Source organism: Podarcis bocagei (genome assembly GCF_964188305.1).
Source record: "Podarcis bocagei genome assembly, chromosome: 5".
NCBI classification, from domain to species: domain Eukaryota; kingdom Metazoa; phylum Chordata; class Lepidosauria; order Squamata; family Lacertidae; genus Podarcis; species Podarcis bocagei.
Window position 1 is genome coordinate 61,717,637 of NC_138129.1, and position 18,451 is coordinate 61,736,087.

The 18,451-nt window shown below is 43.5% G+C and overlaps 1 protein-coding gene across 1 annotated transcript in view; it reads right to left on the reverse strand.

Moving 5' to 3' along the window:
• DAB1 (DAB adaptor protein 1) overlaps positions 1 to 18,451 on the reverse strand; it is a 656,563-nt gene that overhangs the window by 586,565 nt on the left and 51,547 nt on the right. The window contains exons 8-10 of the mRNA XM_081196886.1: positions 17,085 to 17,183; positions 13,694 to 16,968; positions 2,492 to 3,046 (exon numbers count right to left, since the gene is read on the reverse strand). The gene's annotated coding sequence lies outside the window, so the exon portion shown is untranslated. The remainder of the gene's footprint in view (positions 1 to 2,491; positions 3,047 to 13,693; positions 16,969 to 17,084; positions 17,184 to 18,451) is intronic.

Genomic DNA, 18,451 nt, shown 5'->3' on the forward strand with positions numbered 1-18,451 from the left:
TCAAGTGTAATGCAGAATTAGCCCTGCTTCCTGGTATCTGCAAGATGGATATCGTCCCCAACCTTCTGAAATCATGACATGCATCTGTTTTTGAATACTGTAATGCATTTGAAAAACACTGTAACAGTATTTTCTTTTTTTTTCAAAGACTGAAGACTAGAATTCAGAACTGCAAAACAAGTCACTTCATCTGTGCTAGTCATCAATAGGAATCGCCTGGTGTATATAGTTAAAGGTCTGGAGCTCAAAGACTAGCCTTAAGCATCAAACCATCAAAGGGTTAAGGGGTTGACATGTGAATAGAGAAGAGCTTTGCATTTGGAATCTGTTCCTTTGCCTCTCAAGAATGAAATTGTGGATTTGGTGTCAGACAACTGTCATATATATTGCTGCCTCTTCACTGACTGAATTGAATTTGATGTCTCAATGCAATCATGTACAATTTAAAAATAAGAGGATATTTCAGAACAAGCCTTAATATCTTAGAAATTGCCAGCTCAGTAATCCTTCAGGAATATCTTCTTCCTTTCATCCCGACTTTCCCTTTGTACTTATTGTTATTTAGTCCTTTTTCATATATTCGGGGGAGATATGGTAGCAAACTGTTCAGCTAAGAGTAATGTTCAGCGTGCACCCACTCTCCTCATCAAAGGACTACAGAAACGAGACCTCCACTCAAATAAATATACACAAATCAAGGAGGATGCTATCCTTAGGATTCATTTGAAAAACCAGATGACCTGTTGCCAAAATTATGTATAGGTATTTGAAGTATGCTAGACAGGTTACATTTACGTTTGCCCCTGGTAAATGTAAGAAACTTTAAAGAAACAAAAACCATCAATTTAGCCTAGATTGTTTAAATCCATTGCTATTATTTTCTAGAGAATTACTTAAGTCTACTGAAGATGAGGCATGAGGGGACTATTTGCTCCAAGGACCTTTTTAATATGGCTGTATTGTAATGCTGCAGTGCCAGAACCTCTGTAGCAATAAAGAGGAATTCCTCTCTGAACACAACTTAGGAACCACCATTCTATGTGTCCTCTTTTAATAATGCATTTATTTAACAATATTGGTAAAAATAATGGTTCTCATCAGATGTAACACTTTAGCCTCATCTCCTTTGGTGCTGCAGGATTTTAAACACACACACAAGCACACATACACCCATAAAGCAACCACACACACAAAATTACAAACAGAATATATAAACGAGTAAGATACTCGGTGACCAACAGTCCCTTTGGCCTCTTTCCCTATTTTTTGCTTCAGAAAGTACTGGTAAAATATGTTTTACTGCTGCTATTGAAGATGTGAAACCCTTGGGGTATATCTATAGTTGATGCACTTTGATGCTTGTTAGAAAAGCCACTGAACAGAATATATGTACTAAGGCAGAGCTTTAATATCTGGGTGTATACTGTAGTACATTGCCAGTCAAATCCCCACACGCCCATACCTAATTATTTTCTTACAAGGTTATGCCTAATTGGCCACTAGCCTAATTGATTAATCATCTGCATTTTGGAGAGACATCGAGAAGCAGTGTGAAGGGCAGGAAAATATTTATTCAGGTACAAATGTTAAAACCAATCAGAGACGTCTAGTAACACACACACACACACACACACACACAAAAGAGAGAGAGAGAGAGAGAAGCTTGACAGGGGAAGGGGGACCTAACAGTGTAAAATCAGGAAGTCAATAACTCCGTGCATTTTCTGTACCATTTTCAGAAAGGTGACCAGAATGTTAAGTAAGTTGCTTTGGGTCAGACATGCAGGAGTTAAAGGATCCCGAGCTTGTATGGGGGAAAGATCCCACCAGACACACTCTGGATTCACATCTCCACATTTGCATAATAAAATGTACCTTTCCCTGTGATTTAGCCCTTGTGGCAAAGGCAAAGGATAAATGCCATGCTGTCAGACTCCAGTCCCTTCCCTGGAATCTCTGCCTTTGCGTAGAACTTACTCCAGTCACATACAGCTAGGCTGACAACGGCAGGTTTTGGACAGTCTTGAGAGTGAAAAGGCAAAAAACATGAACTTCAACTGAAATTAAGGGCTATCTATGCAATCCCACAACACCCTTCCAGCCCCACCTCTGCAAAAAAAAGGAGAAAAGTTAATAGGAATCCTCGACCAATTCTCAATGCCACTTGTACCCCGCAGGATACTGCATGCCTGGTACATATTGCAAAGCCTCTTTGAGGCATTTCTGCATTTTTTCATCCCATCACCAGCAGCGTAGATGAGCCCCGATCATTTCCAAATTGCTAATCATAACCATCCTAAAGGGATTGTATCAAGAAAAGGCAGAAGAGGCTAATTTAAAAAGAGGGTTGTACAGGTACATGAACCAAGGATGCCAAACAGCAACATGACATTTAATCAAAACCACAAACTCGACAAAAATCATCTTTCCCCCTCAGCCCTTTACTTATTTCATCTTCAAAGCAATCAGAGGAATATAACTTCTCTCCTACCTTCAGACAGGGTTGCTTCCTCATCTGCCCCCCTACACATCCTCTTGTTGCAGGGGGGAAATGCTCCCCCTGGTCTTCTGTTCCTAAAACAATATGGACAGTTCTTTATTTTCTTCTGGGAGATAACCCCTGTGTGTATGTATATATATCAGTCAGTCTGCATGCAGTAGAATCCGTAGATCCTGAAAGCAGAAGCACTCAGAAACGGGTATCCTAGTGAGAAAATCCTCAGCAGTTTCAGTTCAGTGAGAGCATCTCCTTCTCAGCAGCAGAAGCAACAGCAGCAAAGGCAGTGCTTCTGGTACTCTGCAGGCCACATCGTTCATACCTTATACATCACTACCACATTCCTTCTAATAGGAGAGCACAATACAGCGTCTCATCGCCGGCTGCCCCTGAGCTTTCGCTGTGCAGTTGCATTTCTGCATCTGAACTGTTCTTAATCATTCCTGCAGTCTCCATCTCATCAGCAGGCTATTTGTGTCTCAGCAGGAGTAGCAAAACAAGCATGTCATCACCTGGAGGTTAGGCTCACCCTGCTCATTAGGTCTGCCTCTAAAAAAGAGAGAGAAAGAAATCTTTGTGCATGGGAAAAGAGCAAACAGGCTCAGTGAAATCCATTCTCCACACAGGGGCAAATTCTGCACACACATTATTCCCACAGTGCCGGTTGATAAAGGAATGTCAGAAGAAGGGCTTAAAAGATCTGTTTTGAAAAACTCCAGATCTTTGTGGCAGGCTTCTCATATGGGGGGGGGGGGTAGAAGAGCTCTCTAGACACACAAAAAATATGTTTATTGGTGCACAGAAATCTGTTTATTGAAACCAATGTATTGCAATATCTTCTGTGCGGCACTCTGTGGTCTAGATGTACTGCTTGTACATAAATAACTGGGTTGCAGGGATATGAGTTGAATTAACCCCATGGAGGCTTCAAACCTTCGTGCCTGCTATGCTCCTGATCAGAAACACACAATAACACACACACACACACACACACACACACACACACTGCCTGTGATTTCTAGCAAGACAAAATCTCCATTTGGCACCAGTGGACACTTTCCTCCCATCCTGAATTGCAGGTGTGAAGGACCCTGGATCTGATTGGGACTGTGATGGGATCAACAGGTTAGCCCACAAACAGGCTACAGTCCCAATCTAGCTTGAACCTGACACCCACAGCTGTCAGCTATTTGTCAACAACAACAACAACAACAACAACAACAACAACAACAGGGGGTGGGCGGGACTACATGAAGCATGTCATGCACAGCCAAGTCTCAGGCTTTGAGGCCAAAGATGAAGGAACTAGAAACATCACACAATCAGAACTGTGCAAGGGGAAAGGATGTGTGGATATGTTTCTAGCTGCCTTTGCCCTTTCTCTAGAGGACGAAGGTCTGCAGTGAAGAAATTGCTATACTAATCATATGGGGTTCTAAATCGCAAAAGAAGCCAACAGCAGACTGCACACTGTAGACCTCCTTGTCCAACATATATAGCTTTGTGGGAACAGGCAGCCAGAATGCAAAGGAGGAGACATGACAGAGGGGGTAAGCACACCTCCATTTTCACCCTTACTGCATAAGGACAAGAAAGACTGAATAAGGCCTAAGAAGGAAATACAGTGGTACCTCAGGTTAAGTACTTAATTCGTTCCGGAGGTCCGTTCTTAACCAGAAACTGTTCTTAACCTGAAGAACCACTTTAGCTAATGGAGCCTCCTGCTGCTGCCGCGCTGGCGGAGCACGATTTCTGTTCTTATCCTGGAGCAAAGTTCTTAATCTGAAGCATTATTTCTGGGTTAGCAGAGTCTGTAACCTGAAGCGTATGTAACCTGAAGCATATGTAACCCGAGGTACCACTGTATTCAAAACACTCCTGAAGGAGTTATTTGACATATATTTGAGTCAATACACTCATTTCTGAGCACTTGGAAGTTTAACCTCCCCCCTTTTCCTGGATTTTGTGACATTTCCCCCTCTCCCTCTCCCCTGCCCTCCCCCTCTGTGCATCTGTTTACCAACTCTATTGTGTAAAGCAGATATAAGCAAACTTGTGACTCTCCATATGTTGCTGGACTTCCATCAGCCCCAGCCAGCATGGCCGGTGGTCAGGGATATATGAGAGTTGTAGTTCTGCAACATCCTGAGGGCCTCAGGCTCCCCACCACTGGTGTATAAGCTGGGTTATAAATCTCAGTAAAAATATGCTTTTAGCAGTCAGAGCCAAACAGAGGTGAGGTTCAGTCACTGAATTTCATTCTGGGATATTTGATTCCTGTCACCTCTTGCCACTTCCCTTTGTGCCTAAGTAGCATATCTGTGGACCGAGAACTCCCAGAAGTGCAAGCTGGATTTAGAAGAGGCAGAGGAACCAGAGACCAAATTGCAAACATGCGCTGGATTATGGAGAAAGCTAGAGAGTTCCAGAAAGACATCTACTTCTGCTTCATTGACTATGCAAAAGCCTTTGACTGTGTCGACCACAGCAAACTATGGCAAGTTCTTAAAGAAATGGGAGTGCCCGATCACCTCACCTGTCTCCTGAGAAATCTCTATGTGGGACAAGAAGCTACAGTTAGAACTGGATATGGAACAACTGATTGGTTCAAAATTGGGAAAGGAGTACAACAAGGCTATATTTTGTCTCCCTGCTTATTTAACTTATATGCAGAATTCATCATGCGAAAGGCTGGGCTGGATGAATCCCAAGCCGGAATTAAGATTGCTGGAAGAAATATCAACAACCTCAGATATGCAGATGACACAACCTTGATGGCAGAAAGTGAGGAGGAATTAAAGAACCTTTTATTGAGGGTGAAAGAGGAGAGCGCAAAATATGGTCTGAAGCTCAATATCAAAAAAACGAAGATCATGGCCACTGGTCCCATCACCTCCTGGCAAATAGAAGGAGAAGAAATGGAGGCAGTGAGAGATTTTACTTTCTTGGGCTCCATGATCACTGCAGATGGTGACAGCAGCCACAAAATTAAGAGACGCCTGCTTCTTGGGAGGAAAGCAATGACAAACCTAGACAGCATCTTAAAAAGTAGAGACATCACCTTGCCAACAAAGGTCCGTATAGTAAAAGCTATGGTTTTCCCAGTAGTGATGTATGGAAGTGAGACCTGGACCATAAAGAAGGCTGATCGCCGAAGAATTGATGCTTTTGAATTATGGTGCTGGAGGAGACTCTTGAGAGTCCCATGGACTGCAAGAAGAACAAACCGATCCATTCTTAAGGAAATCAGCCCTGAGTGCTCACTGGAAGGACAGATCGTGAAGCTGAGGCTCCAATACTTTGGCCACCTCATGGGAAGAGAAGACTCCCTGGAAAAGACCCTGATGTTGGGAAAGATGGAGGGCACAAGGAGAAGGGGATGACAGAGGACGAGATGGTTGGATAGTGTCTTCGAAGCTACAAACATGAGTCTGACCAAACTGCGGGAGGCAGTGGAAGACAGAAGTGCCTGGCGTGCTCTGGTCCATGGAGTCACGAAGAGTCAGACACGACTAAACAACTAAACAACAAAGCATATCTGACTGAAAAACCAGAGAGAGAAATGAGTCACTTTGAATCACATGGTCTCTCCATTACAATCATATAATGATAATGCCTTATTTAGCTAGAGCTCAACACTGCTGTTAACTGAGAGAACCTAGTGGGGTGGGGAAGAGGTGCTAACTTGAATAAAATATTGGGGGGGTGGCCCCACATAATTGATAACAAGATGCAGCACACACATACACACAATTTGAATGGCAGTGCCCATCAACTGGCAGGGTTGTCGCAAGGGACCTCAGCCCTTAGGGATTGGCTCCTGTGGTGGTGGGGAGGGGAGGGGAGGGGAACAGAACAAGCAAGGCTGACCCAATGCATTTGAGGGTCTGAGGCAGAACAGAAACATGCTTCCCCTCCCCCACCCAGTCAAGTTACATAGTATCAGGCTAGTAAAGTTGCTTTAGCAACTGAGCCAGAAAATTTCACAACTTCCTCTCTGCTGTTTGGCAGTAACAGTACAATAATAAACACAACAAGTGATCTTTTTTTGCCCTTTTGTGACACACAAAATGAACTGCCAGCCTCAGGACTCTGCCTCATAGGAAACAAGAAACAGAGTAACAGCAAAATAGAAGGATGTGTTTCCCTCAGTGCTTCCTTCTTCAGACAGGAAATTGCTGTAGGAAAAGGAAATGTCTTTTGAGCCCATACAAACAAAATTTCTGCCACACATTCTACCCAGTTCTGAGAGGAACTCCTTTCCATTGTGCCTTAGCATTTGCTCTCTCTTATTTCTGTCGTATTAGAACGACTGGAAAACTTACAGCTCCTCTTAGCCATTCTCCCCTCCGCAGACCCTGTTGTTTTACCCTTTACTCATTTGAGTAGCCAACAACTGAGCACAATGGACACATATACCATAAATCAAAGTGTCATACTGGAATGTTCCTGTTATGCATGCGGGCATTGTAGGCCGAAGCCAGGCTGTATGCATGACACTGCAGGCCTAGGCCTTGATGCCTCCTGGAGCTCAGGAGCTTTATCTGCATAACAAAAGACAGAGAGGATTCTCAAACCTCTAATGACATTTGCTGGTAGCTGGCAGGCAGCCATTCCCTGCTGCAATAGGGCCAGTGTTATGATTCGCTAGTCATGGCATAAAGTGACCTATCACAGGCAGGCAGGCATATTGCCCTGGGCCGGCTTAAGGTGTATATATATACTGGGCTGAGTTCCCCAGTTTGCCATTCTTGTTCCTAATATTCCAATAAATCATTTTTGAGCTAAATCTTGGTCTTGAGTCGTGCCTGAACCCACCCACATTTTAGTTCAATCACATGAGACTTTTAGCATGTGCAGAGGAGGCACTGACTCTCAATTCCATGCTCTGTCAAAAACCTTGGATCCCAAACACATGCTATCATTTGACTATCTGGACACATTGCATTGTTGGAAAAATGACACCCGCTATGTTCCACCCTTCCCTCAAGCTAGATGCATAGCCCAGAAGTCAATTTGTGTGCCTTTTAATAGCAAGGACACATGAAACCTGACCTCTCCTACTCCCCACCCACATGCTCACACACTGTAGTGGGACCTCTTCAGTTTATCAGTTTGCCTCTAGAACAAAGGTCTTACACTCCTGCATTGCCATTAGTCCAGGTGATGATAATGGAGGAAAGGGTGCCTTTAGCGAATATTCTCTCCTCCACTGATGTACATAATAGAATTTTACAAACATGTACTATGGGGCTGAGGAAGATATTGGGCCAGCTACAGGCTTGAGGGAACCTTCAACAGAGTGCCTTCTGAGAAGCACTTACAGAAATGCAGTTATCAGTCTATAGCTGATAGCAAGCTTTATGGGAAATTAAAATGGCATCTCCTAGAAACTACTATGAGCATATATAGATAAATAGCCCACAAGATGAGTCTCTTTTTTGGCCAATGGAGTGAGATATTTGGCTATACTACTTACACTTTTGAAGGGAAAAAATACTAGGCCATATGCAGCAGAGCACACAGAGGGATGAAATATGAGACTCCAGCAAGATTGGATGTCGTGTTGAGGTGGACCTCTGGAGCAGAACTCACAAGAGAGACAAAGCAGAACTGAGAAAGAAAGGGCATATAAACCTAGCATAGGAAAGTCAGTCTGGATATAGGACAAAATTAAGTAGAATGTCATAAACTGGCAGGACGATAGGGAGGCAGAAGAGGATCCCAGCCAGGACTGGGATACACTGAGGCAAGCTGGGGGTGGGGAAGGAGAGATTGGTGTAGGAAGTACTCACGACTTGATGGAGGAGGATGTGGGGATGGGGCAAGTCAGTGCACAGGAACTAAAGAAGCAGGACCCATTGCCAGAGGGGCCCCTGTCTCCATAAACACAGCAAGCTCTGAGGTGTAGGAAGCAGCAGGAGGGGCATTCTAGGAGGCTAAGGCTGGCAAGGGACTACAGGCCAGCCCACTAGCTGGCCAGGTGGGGCTCGTTAGCTCGGGGAGGAGAGGTATGATTCCTCAGCTGGAGCAGGCTCAGAACAGGTGATGGTAATATGCCTCATCAAGCCCAGCATCAGCAGAACTGAGGTGCTGTGTTTGCTCAACTGCCCATGTTGGTTGGCCCATGCCTTGAATATTCCAGGGTGCTCTTGGGGACTGTGTGTGTGCAGGACTGACTTCTTGGATCAGCTGCAGAGGTAGGAACCTGGCCTCACTGGACTTTAGATTTTGGACCTGTTAGCCTGCCAGACTGTGTGGTAGCATCTGCTATGTGATCATGAGATTCCAGTGGGACTTGCTGCCAGGTACCCTGTGGTTCAGGACATAGAATGGGAGGTAGGAACTTTGACAGAAGCTCTGGGGGTCTTCTAGGGAGGCACCCAATTGGGGTCATAATCCAACTATTATCCATAAAGTCCAAGGCCTATTCCAGTATTTTTAGCCAGGCCAATAGATTATTGAATAGGAGAAAGGGACCAGGGTGGACTTCTCCTTTCTCTGCTCTGCAGCTTTGACCATTCAACACAATAGGCACCAATGTGCCAACTGGATAACTTCAGTTCAAGTAGCATATTACATGTCCCAGGGCAGACTAACCATAATAGCCATAGCTGACCAAGAAACTATGGAATATCTGTGCTATGCTTTTGGGCCTGCATTCCATTTCGTGGTAGATTTCATGTAGAAAATGCTGCTCAAATCTCTGTGCAATCTCATATTTGCCATGGCCTTCAAATTGTGCTGTTAAAATGGAGAAACTCTGATAAAAGAATAATGCAATGTGTGGAATGTTTGATTAAAAAGAGGCAATGGAACTTTTTTCAATGTGTATTCAGTGTGATGAAGAACAGAAGGAGTAGAAGTTGAATTCTGTAAATAAATTTAACACAGTAAATAAAAATTATCTTGCAAATACAATTTGCTATTGTTTTTCTTTTCTGTTTAACTTGCAAAGACCCATGTTAGTGTGGTATGGAAGAGAACTTAAGGCTTGGGTCGAAACAAAATAAAAAAATTCCTTCCAGTAGCACCTTACAGACCACCAGAACGAGGGTGGGCAGGGGCCCCAGTCCCCAACCCAGAGCTCCCTGGCCTCATACCACCCACCCCATCTGTCATGGACTGGCTGGATGCAGAGGTGGCAAGCACCAGCTGGGGAACCCCCAGGGGAAGAAGGCTCAGAGCCGGGGGACTAGTGTTGGGGTGAGGATGAGTAATCAGAGGGAAAAGAGGTGGCATTCTGAACCCTGCAACATGAAGCCCCTGGAACCCCTCAAGTCTTGAACTGTTCAGAAATTTGGGTGATGTGCAACATTATGTAACTTCATATTGTAAGCTCCCTTGAGCATGGTTTTAATCAGGCATAGGCAAACTCGGATCTCCAGGTGTTTTGGGAATACAATTCCCATCATTCCTGACCGCTGGTCCTGTTAGCTAGGGATCATGGGAGTTGTAGGCCAAAAACATCTGGAGGGCTGCAGGTTGGGGATGCCTGGTTTTAACTATGGAAAGGTGGGAAACAAAAAATGATGCATGTATGTAAATGTTTAAAATAAATACAGTAAAGCCCCAAGGAACCTAAAAGCTTGTTTTTACTAACCAATGACTATGCATTCTGTCACACTAATTAGAATTAGAACATTAACTTTATCTAAGCATAGACTAGAGTTATTTTGGTTATTCTTTTAAGCTCTACCTGGTTGTGGAGGCCAGAAAGTAGAAGAGACGTACCTTTCATCTAGTGCAATGTTGCTTTAGATGTTTTTTTGCAGTGTGACCTGTGTTATCTGACACTGGATTTCTGCTCTTAAGGAACAAAGGATAAATAAAGCTGTCAAGTGCCTTATTGATTACATGTGATTAAGGTATACTTTGCTGCCCTTCTTGTCTTTTGTCTTTTCCATTCGGTTTCTTTTTGGTGCTTTTGGTTTGAATAGGGCAGTGACGACTTTGCCCATGAGATAGCATATCATGCTATCACATTTTTGGAAGATTTCTGTAAGTCTGTATTGCTAGAGTCAGGTGGACTTCCAATCCATCGCTTACTACTTCATTTTTAGAAAGAAAATAAACCAACAGTATATATATATATATATATATATATATATATATATATATATGCAGGTTTTGGTGTCTTCGGGTGTCTTCCCGTGTAAGAGTTGGGGTGTCTAGGCGACGTTTCGACGAGGTCTCACTCGTCATCTTCAGGCTGGTGCTTTCGGCTTCTTGTTACTGGAACAGAAACGTCGAAACGTCGAAACGTCGCCTAGACAACTCTTACACGGGAAGACACCCGAAGACACCAAAACCTGCATTCCTGTACCCGTGAAAATCTACGAAAGCATATATATATATATATATATATATATATATATATATATATATATATGGAAGTAACATGTTTTCTCCATTATCTCCAATCTGTTTCTTAAACCTGTTGAGCCACCCAAGACCAAAGCAGTCTACCTACCCAGCACTAAAGAATTTGCTGTAAGTTACAAGATCATACAGTAAAGTTTACTAAAGTGTGTGTACATATACAGTGGTGCCTCACAAGACGAAAATAATTCGTTCCGCGAGTTTTTTCATCTTGCGATGTTTTTCATCTTGCGAAGCACGGTCCGTCGCAACTGCGCCTCTTCAAGCGGCTTTAAGAAAAAAGCGCAAGACGTTTTCGTCTTGCGAAGCAAGCCCATAGGGAAATTCGTCTAGCGAAGCAACGCAAAACCGAAAAAGTTTTTCATCTTGCGAGGCATTCATCTTGCGGGGCACCACTGTACACACTGACATTCTGTTGGTTCATACAGAAGAGTGAACATCTATTTAATTGTTAGATCAGCACCTGCCATTTTAAAAAGATACCAAGAGAAGTGAAGAATGGTGATGATCAAAGTGTGACTCCTGAATCAGATTTAGTTTCCTGTAAATTTTAAGCACTGAAGTACTGGGTGTGTAGATGAGAGAGAGAGATACCTCACTATGCCTAGCTCTCTTGCTGTTTGCTCCACCCAGTCCTCGCTGTGTGAAATGTGAGTGCATGAGATAGTTCATATTGCAGGCCTGAAGACCACACACAAGGGAGCTCAAAGCAACCTCCTAATCTTGCTGCACCTCTGTAACCTCTAACAGTGCCTCTCTGAGCCTGTTGGGAGCTGCCCAGTGTCACAAACAGCTGGGCAGACAAAGGGGAGAAGCCTCAAGAGGAGATGCTGCTGCTGCAGCAGAGCTGCAGTGCATGGCTGCGGTGATGAACTGATTACACTCCTCGCAAAGCAGGCCAACTCTGAAATGGAAATAAGCGAGAGGCGTCTTGCCTCATCCAGCAGCTAGGGTCAGCATCACTTCTAGACAATGAAATGTGAGAGATGCATACTGACTGTTTTCTGCAAGTATTATACTGCTCTCCTCTGAAGCCCATTTCATTGCTTCTGCGAAAAGGTGGTGGCTGTTAAGAGAACATTCAAGTATTTTGTCTATAAACTTCACATATCAGCATCCTTCCCCTTCCCTATCTCAGGTGCCCATCTGCAAAGGTGCTTTCATGCCTATGTTTTCAAATGTCAGTAGCTTATGCCCAAGTTCAGCAGTGAAATGCTTTACATCTCCACTTTCCTCACTGCCACTTCTACAGTAAACAAATCTGGTCTTCCTTGATTTGTCTCCCGGCAAAGAATGAAAGTGCTTGTTCACTGTTCCATATTCGCTTGCTTAGATTAAAGCAGTGTGGCTGACACCATTTTCGATAAGGACACACTACCCAGCTACTTCTGACAAGGGGCAGAAGTAGTGACATTCTACTTCCAAGCCATTCACAATGATTTTCCAGCCAGCCTAAGGGACATAGCAGTAAACAAACTGCTGGATCTTACAGCAGAAAGTGAACTCTCAATTACCCCTGGTCAAGAGTAAACCTATAGCACTGAGAGCACATTTAGTATTAGTTCAAACAATAATTCAGTACACACATCACACTTTTAAAGCACATTCAAAGCACGCACGCACATGACAGTTTCCTAGAAACTTGTTAAAGATGCTGGGAATTGTAGCTCTGTTAGAAGTAAACTACAGTTCCCAGGCTTCTTGGGGGAGAGGAGAAATGTGCTATGAATGTGCTTTAAAGGTATACATGTATGTAGGCAAAGGATCAGTGGCAAAGGGTCAGTATGAATGTACCCTTTATTTTCTGAATACAAATCCACCTTATGGATATTTCAGATGAAATGGGCCAGTGATGTTGTGTATTGTTTACAGAATTCTTATTTAGACAAAATGAGATACACATTTCTATCCTTTTAGTTGGGTACCTTGTAATGCCATCAGCGCTATTAAGTCACATATTACAGCATGCTTCATTTATCATCAGTCACTGAAAGCATAATTTATTATTAATGGTGCTTCACATTGGTTGATCATCCACAGAAATATAGACCTGAAAAACTATTGTAACTTAAAAAAAACCAACCTTTAAGTAAACCCATATAAAAAGTAATCCCATATAAAAGGGTGTTCTCCAAACCAATGAATCAGCTCCTTACATGACTCAGGATCTCAATATATTAAGGACTGCTTCTCCCCATACAAACTGGCCCAGACCCTGCGCTTGCCCTCCTCCTCTATGTGCCCACTCCCCAAGAGGTTGGGAGGGTGACAACACAAGAACAGGCCTTTTCCGTGGTGGTTTCCTGCCTGTGGAATGCTCTTTCCAGAGAAGCTTGCCTGGCACTCTCGTTACATGTCTTTAGACACCAGGCAAAAACATTCATCTTTATCCAAGCCTTCAGCCATGTGGGTGGGACTGTTGTTATGATTATTTAATGTTCTTAATTATGTTCTTAATGTTGTACACAGCCCTGAGAACTCTGGATGAAGGTTGGTATATAAATTGAATAAATAATAATACCAACATTTATTAATATAGTTATTGTTATTATTTATAGCTGAACTTCCTCCCACTCAGACCATGACAGAGACATTTACTTGAGAGTAAGAAAGAATTTTTTGTTGACAGAGAGAATAATTACAGGCTCAGCAACAGCTAATGACTCACAAAAGCATCTCTATTGGGGCTAGGTGACAGGAAAGGAAAGGCTAGTCAGTTTGGGAGCTGCAGCCCAAGTTTAAAAAGTCCAAGATCAGTGCAAGAACTCCATGGAAGCAATGGAGATGTCCCAATAGGTTGGCATGCCCACTTACCAAGCTTTTTAAGTTAGAGGAAGGTGCGCTTATTCACAAGAGTCTTGTGCCTGGAGAGATTTCCAAACCTGCAGACGTGCACTGCATCAGGGAAGACTGTGTCTATTCCCACTGCCAGGAATTCTGCCAGGTCCTCGGTGAGCAGGCTGTCTCCTCCTCTTCTGACTGCAGTTCCTCCAACCTTAGTGGTGGGCTGAGGCCCTCCCTCGATTCCATGGCTGCACTCCTCTTCCCAAGAGGGAAGAAAGAAAAGAGGAGACATGCATCCTCAGCTGGGGCAGCCATCTCCTAGAAGGGGAGAGCCTCTGTTCTCCAGCCTCAGCCCCCTGCCATGTCATCCTCCTCCTGCTCCTCTTCCTCCATCCCAACCAGCCACTCTGCTGCTGAGCCCAGTGATGTTTGGGACTCATAACAATAGTCCCTTCATGATCACTAGTCAAAAATAAAGAATTATCAGTATATACTTGTAGACTGCCATGTTGAGTGGTATAAACATATGCAAAACAAAACAGCATCAAAAGTCAGAGAAACCTCCAAGGGAGGTGAACTTCAATGCCAGACATAGAGTAAACAAATGGAATTATTTACAGTATAACATTATCATGTGAAATGATATTTTATTCATTATTTAATCACACACTGAGCCTGCCCCATTGATTGTACTAGGAGGTGTAGCCATTTTGTTTTGCCTTTAATCTGCAGTGTACATATGCAAATACTTTGGGCTTATTTAAAATTATTTGTATAGAGCCAGAATGTTAGCTGTCTCCACAGGACATTTTACCCAACACACCTTTACACTTTACAGAAGGGCAAGGATTTATAGGTTGCAAATATCATTTTGTAATGAAATGATCTAGCAGGCATGGGTGCGTTCCATCTGAATGTCCTCTTAATAGCAGGCAGGATTCCCTCCCACTTCCTTAGCTATACTGTACACAAATAAATCCATTTAAATAAGCTCAGTCCGTTCAGTGGCACGGCATACATTAATTCCTGCACAAACATTTACTGACCAGATCCGAGCTCAATGAGAAATGGAACAAAAAGCAAATAGCAAATTCACCAGCAAGGGTACTATAAAAACTTGCCACAAAAATAACCACAAAGAACCATTTAAATATCCAACCACTTGTATAACCATTCTGCTTATGTTGCAAGTTTTGTAAACAATAGCAAGATAGGCAGCGAGAAGGAAGACTTTGGCCAGCAGGAAACATTTTTGCATGTGGAAGAACTCATATTGCCATGCCAAAAAAATGCATGGATAGAGCATGCATGTCAGAAAGGCATTGCAGTTAAACGTTCTGATCCTGACAACTTCACACATCAGCTTGCCAGCAAGTGTGTCTTCCTTTCTATATCCTCATTTTTGTACAGGAGATGTTGACAGAAAACAATAATAAAGTAAGAACTTCCATCAGTGCCAGACCTATTGTTGTTGCATTAAGGGAGGCATCCAAAGCCCTGACTAGGAACAGTGGGATGGAGTGGAGTCACCACTGCACCTGAAGCCCTACTGCATGTGCCAGCCAGGAAGGAAGAGTTGGTGGTCATTTGATTCCCTTTCTGGCTGCATCAGCTGCATGCTGATATAGTAGACGGCCTCAAATTAGGTCCAGCACCAGTAAATAGACCAATCTTGGATCCGTATGATCCAATGGCAGCCTTCCTCCACCCTCATCCTTCCCCTGTAATGCCCCGTTTTCAGTCCTGATGATGGCTATTGCCTGTGGGAGCACCATCAGTGGTTGTGTACACTTTCAGCAACTACAGCAAGGGCCATCACCAGTGTTTAGTCCCACTGCAGAGGAGCCCAGAGGGACTCAGAGGAGGGACATCTCTGCTTCTATCCTCCCCACAACAGTGCAGATAAGGGTTTAGGATTGCTCTGCACCAGTGAATGGTAAGTGGGTATGGGTAGTCCATACTGAAGTCTTTGCTCAGTCATGATGTCAATTTAGGCTAATTGGTTGCTTTGGAATATGCTGTTTGTTTATAGGCTAATCGTTCAGGCATAATTCAGGAAAAGCTACTCATGGCTGTGTCCCATTGAAATCAACGGAATGCTAAATCAAACATGACTGCAAGCTCATCAGGACTCCAGTATTTTATGTGTGATGGACTAGTCTGACTGAGCTGCACCTCTTGACTTGGGAGTTTTGACAGGACTTGCTTTCATGTGGTTTCTTGTCACTCAAACTGAATGGCACTGATAAGACTCAAACCCTAAGACAAATATGGTCTGTAAAATGTCATTGGAGGTCTATCACAAATCTGGAATGCTAAGTCAGGCTTTGCCACCTGGTAATTCCAAACCTACTGTTACTCTGTTCCCATGTTAAGAGAGTAGGATTGTCACAAACATTTACCTTTCTTGGAAGTGGCAAAGATGAAGGATGTTTCAGCCTAATTAATTAAGGTGGGGGGGGTGGGGGGGGAAAGTCCTAAAGAAATTGTAATGCATTGAAATCCTGGGAAGTTAAGGACTAGTGAGACCTTGCAGAACTTCATAACAGGTGCTCAGAAAACATGCAGGATTTCTCTCTAAGTCCCAGGCTAGTTGACCACACAGTCATTTTCTCCAACTGGTGGTGAGGCCTTTGGGGTAAAGGAACACTTCTAAGGAAATATATGGGGTATGGTGTTTCCTGTGCTATTCTTCGGCACATTTCCATCTGTAGAGAGGCATGCCAGGTGTAGCAGTTTTGTTGCTGATTCCTATCTCTATTTCTGCTGATGGCATATTTTGCTGTAACATCCCCACTGGAACAATTACATGCATGATCTCCTTCCCACTCTACTCTATTGCCCTCCTCTAATAAAAATGTTTGTAAATATTCATTGTCTCAGAATGAACAAAGATTTTCAGTTGGCACTTGTGAAGAGTAAGCGTTGCCCCCCCCCCCAGGTTTTGTTTTCCATTGGATGAGCAGATCATCTTTAATACCTCTAAGTAACAGTCTACAAGTTATATTCAAAAAGCCATATTTTTGCACGTTATGGGAAAGTAAATCCTCAGCAGATAATATTCTAACCCTCTTTGATCCCATGTCACCATCTTTGCCTGTAGGAAAATGAAAACAATATTAGCTTCATTTACTGTAGATGCTTCTTCCCGTGACCATTTAGATTTGCCTAATTACTTGCTCCTCCCTTCCTTCTTCCTGGGCAGGTGGAGCAACATCTGTGAACATAAGATGGATGCTGTCAGTAACAAATGACTCCTTGTGATCAGTTCACATTTTCCTTAGTGCTCCTTGCACAGATCAGAACTGAATACAAAGTAAGAGAAACATTAATTAGTGCCCATCCAACAGCAACTTGACAGGGCTATGATTTAGCTATAAATACGTCTGTTGAATTGCAATTCAATATTTGAGTTCCTTACTTTTCTTTCATTGTACCAAATTGATTGGGGAGAATAATAAAGTCTCGTCGAAGGATGCGGAGAGCAGGGGGAATAATGAAGCCTCTTTTCCTGTCACTCCTACATTTTAAAAAAAGAAAAGAAATCTCTTGACTGTGACTGTCATGACATCATCTACTGACATACAAATTGCTTAGTGATTTAAAAAGAAAGACATATTTGTAAACAAGCCACCTACTTGATACTTCGATTCATAAAGATAAGACATAGCCTATTCATTTTCCTTGAAAAAAATCTAAATAAACCTTTTCCCTATGTCAGCTCTCCTGTAATGTTAGAATATTAGAACAATCCTTATACAGTATATATGCATGAATGTGGGTAGATACTACCATGAAGATACATGACACTTTGCACAGGTTTAAAAGCAAAAAAACCAAAACCCAAAACCCAACAACAATAAAAATGAACAATTTCCTACTCAAGGAACTTGGGAAACTTGTCTTCTGTTGAAAACCCTATAGCTTGGTTAAGCCTTTAGCAACAGATTCACCCTAGTTTCTAGTAAACAACAAATAAGTGTTGTGCAAAGAAGAGAGGGAGAGTGGTTTCCGTCTTCCATACCAGGGCTGACCAGTTGATGAGATGAGATAAGGCAGTTGCCACAGGTGGCAGACCCAGCCTCCTCCATGCCTGCCCATGGCCTCCTCATCTATGCTTGCCTGACACCTTAGCCTCCTCCAAACTGCCCATTACCACCTTTAGTGTTGGGGGAGGCTGTGGGGGCAGAGGCAGGGATGGGCTGTGGAACAACAGGAGTCGACAGCCAGTGGTGGAGGAAGCTGCTCGGGTACCTGGGGTGGCACGCCCAGACACAGGGCGAGCTGCCCAGAGGGGTGGGGTGCACTGCAGGGCCTCCAGGGTCTGCCTGCTTGCCTCCCACTCAGTCACCCTACGGCTAGGGGAGAGGCAGTGGGCGGAACGTTTGGGCAGCGCAGAGCCTGCGTGCACCCAAGCCACCATGTCTCTCCCAGGAGAGATGCGTGGCTCGGGTGCGCTGCAGGCCCTGCCGTGAGTGCCACCCGGCATTTTGTCACCCCCCTCAATGGTGACACCCAGGGCGGATCACACCCACCACACACCCCTTCCTTCGCCCCTGTCAACACCATAGGGGGCAACATTTTTTGTTTTGCCTGAAGTGGCTAAACATCCTGGGCTGGCCCTATTCTGCACTATTGAAAGCAAGGAGACAAACAAACGTAACATTTAAGTGTAGTAGAAGTGCTTTCGAACATACATCCACAAGATGCTAATGCATTCATTTTCAGAGCAGAGAATGTCACTTCGTTTTTTAAAATGTATAGACCGTTTTTTCAAACAAAATGCTT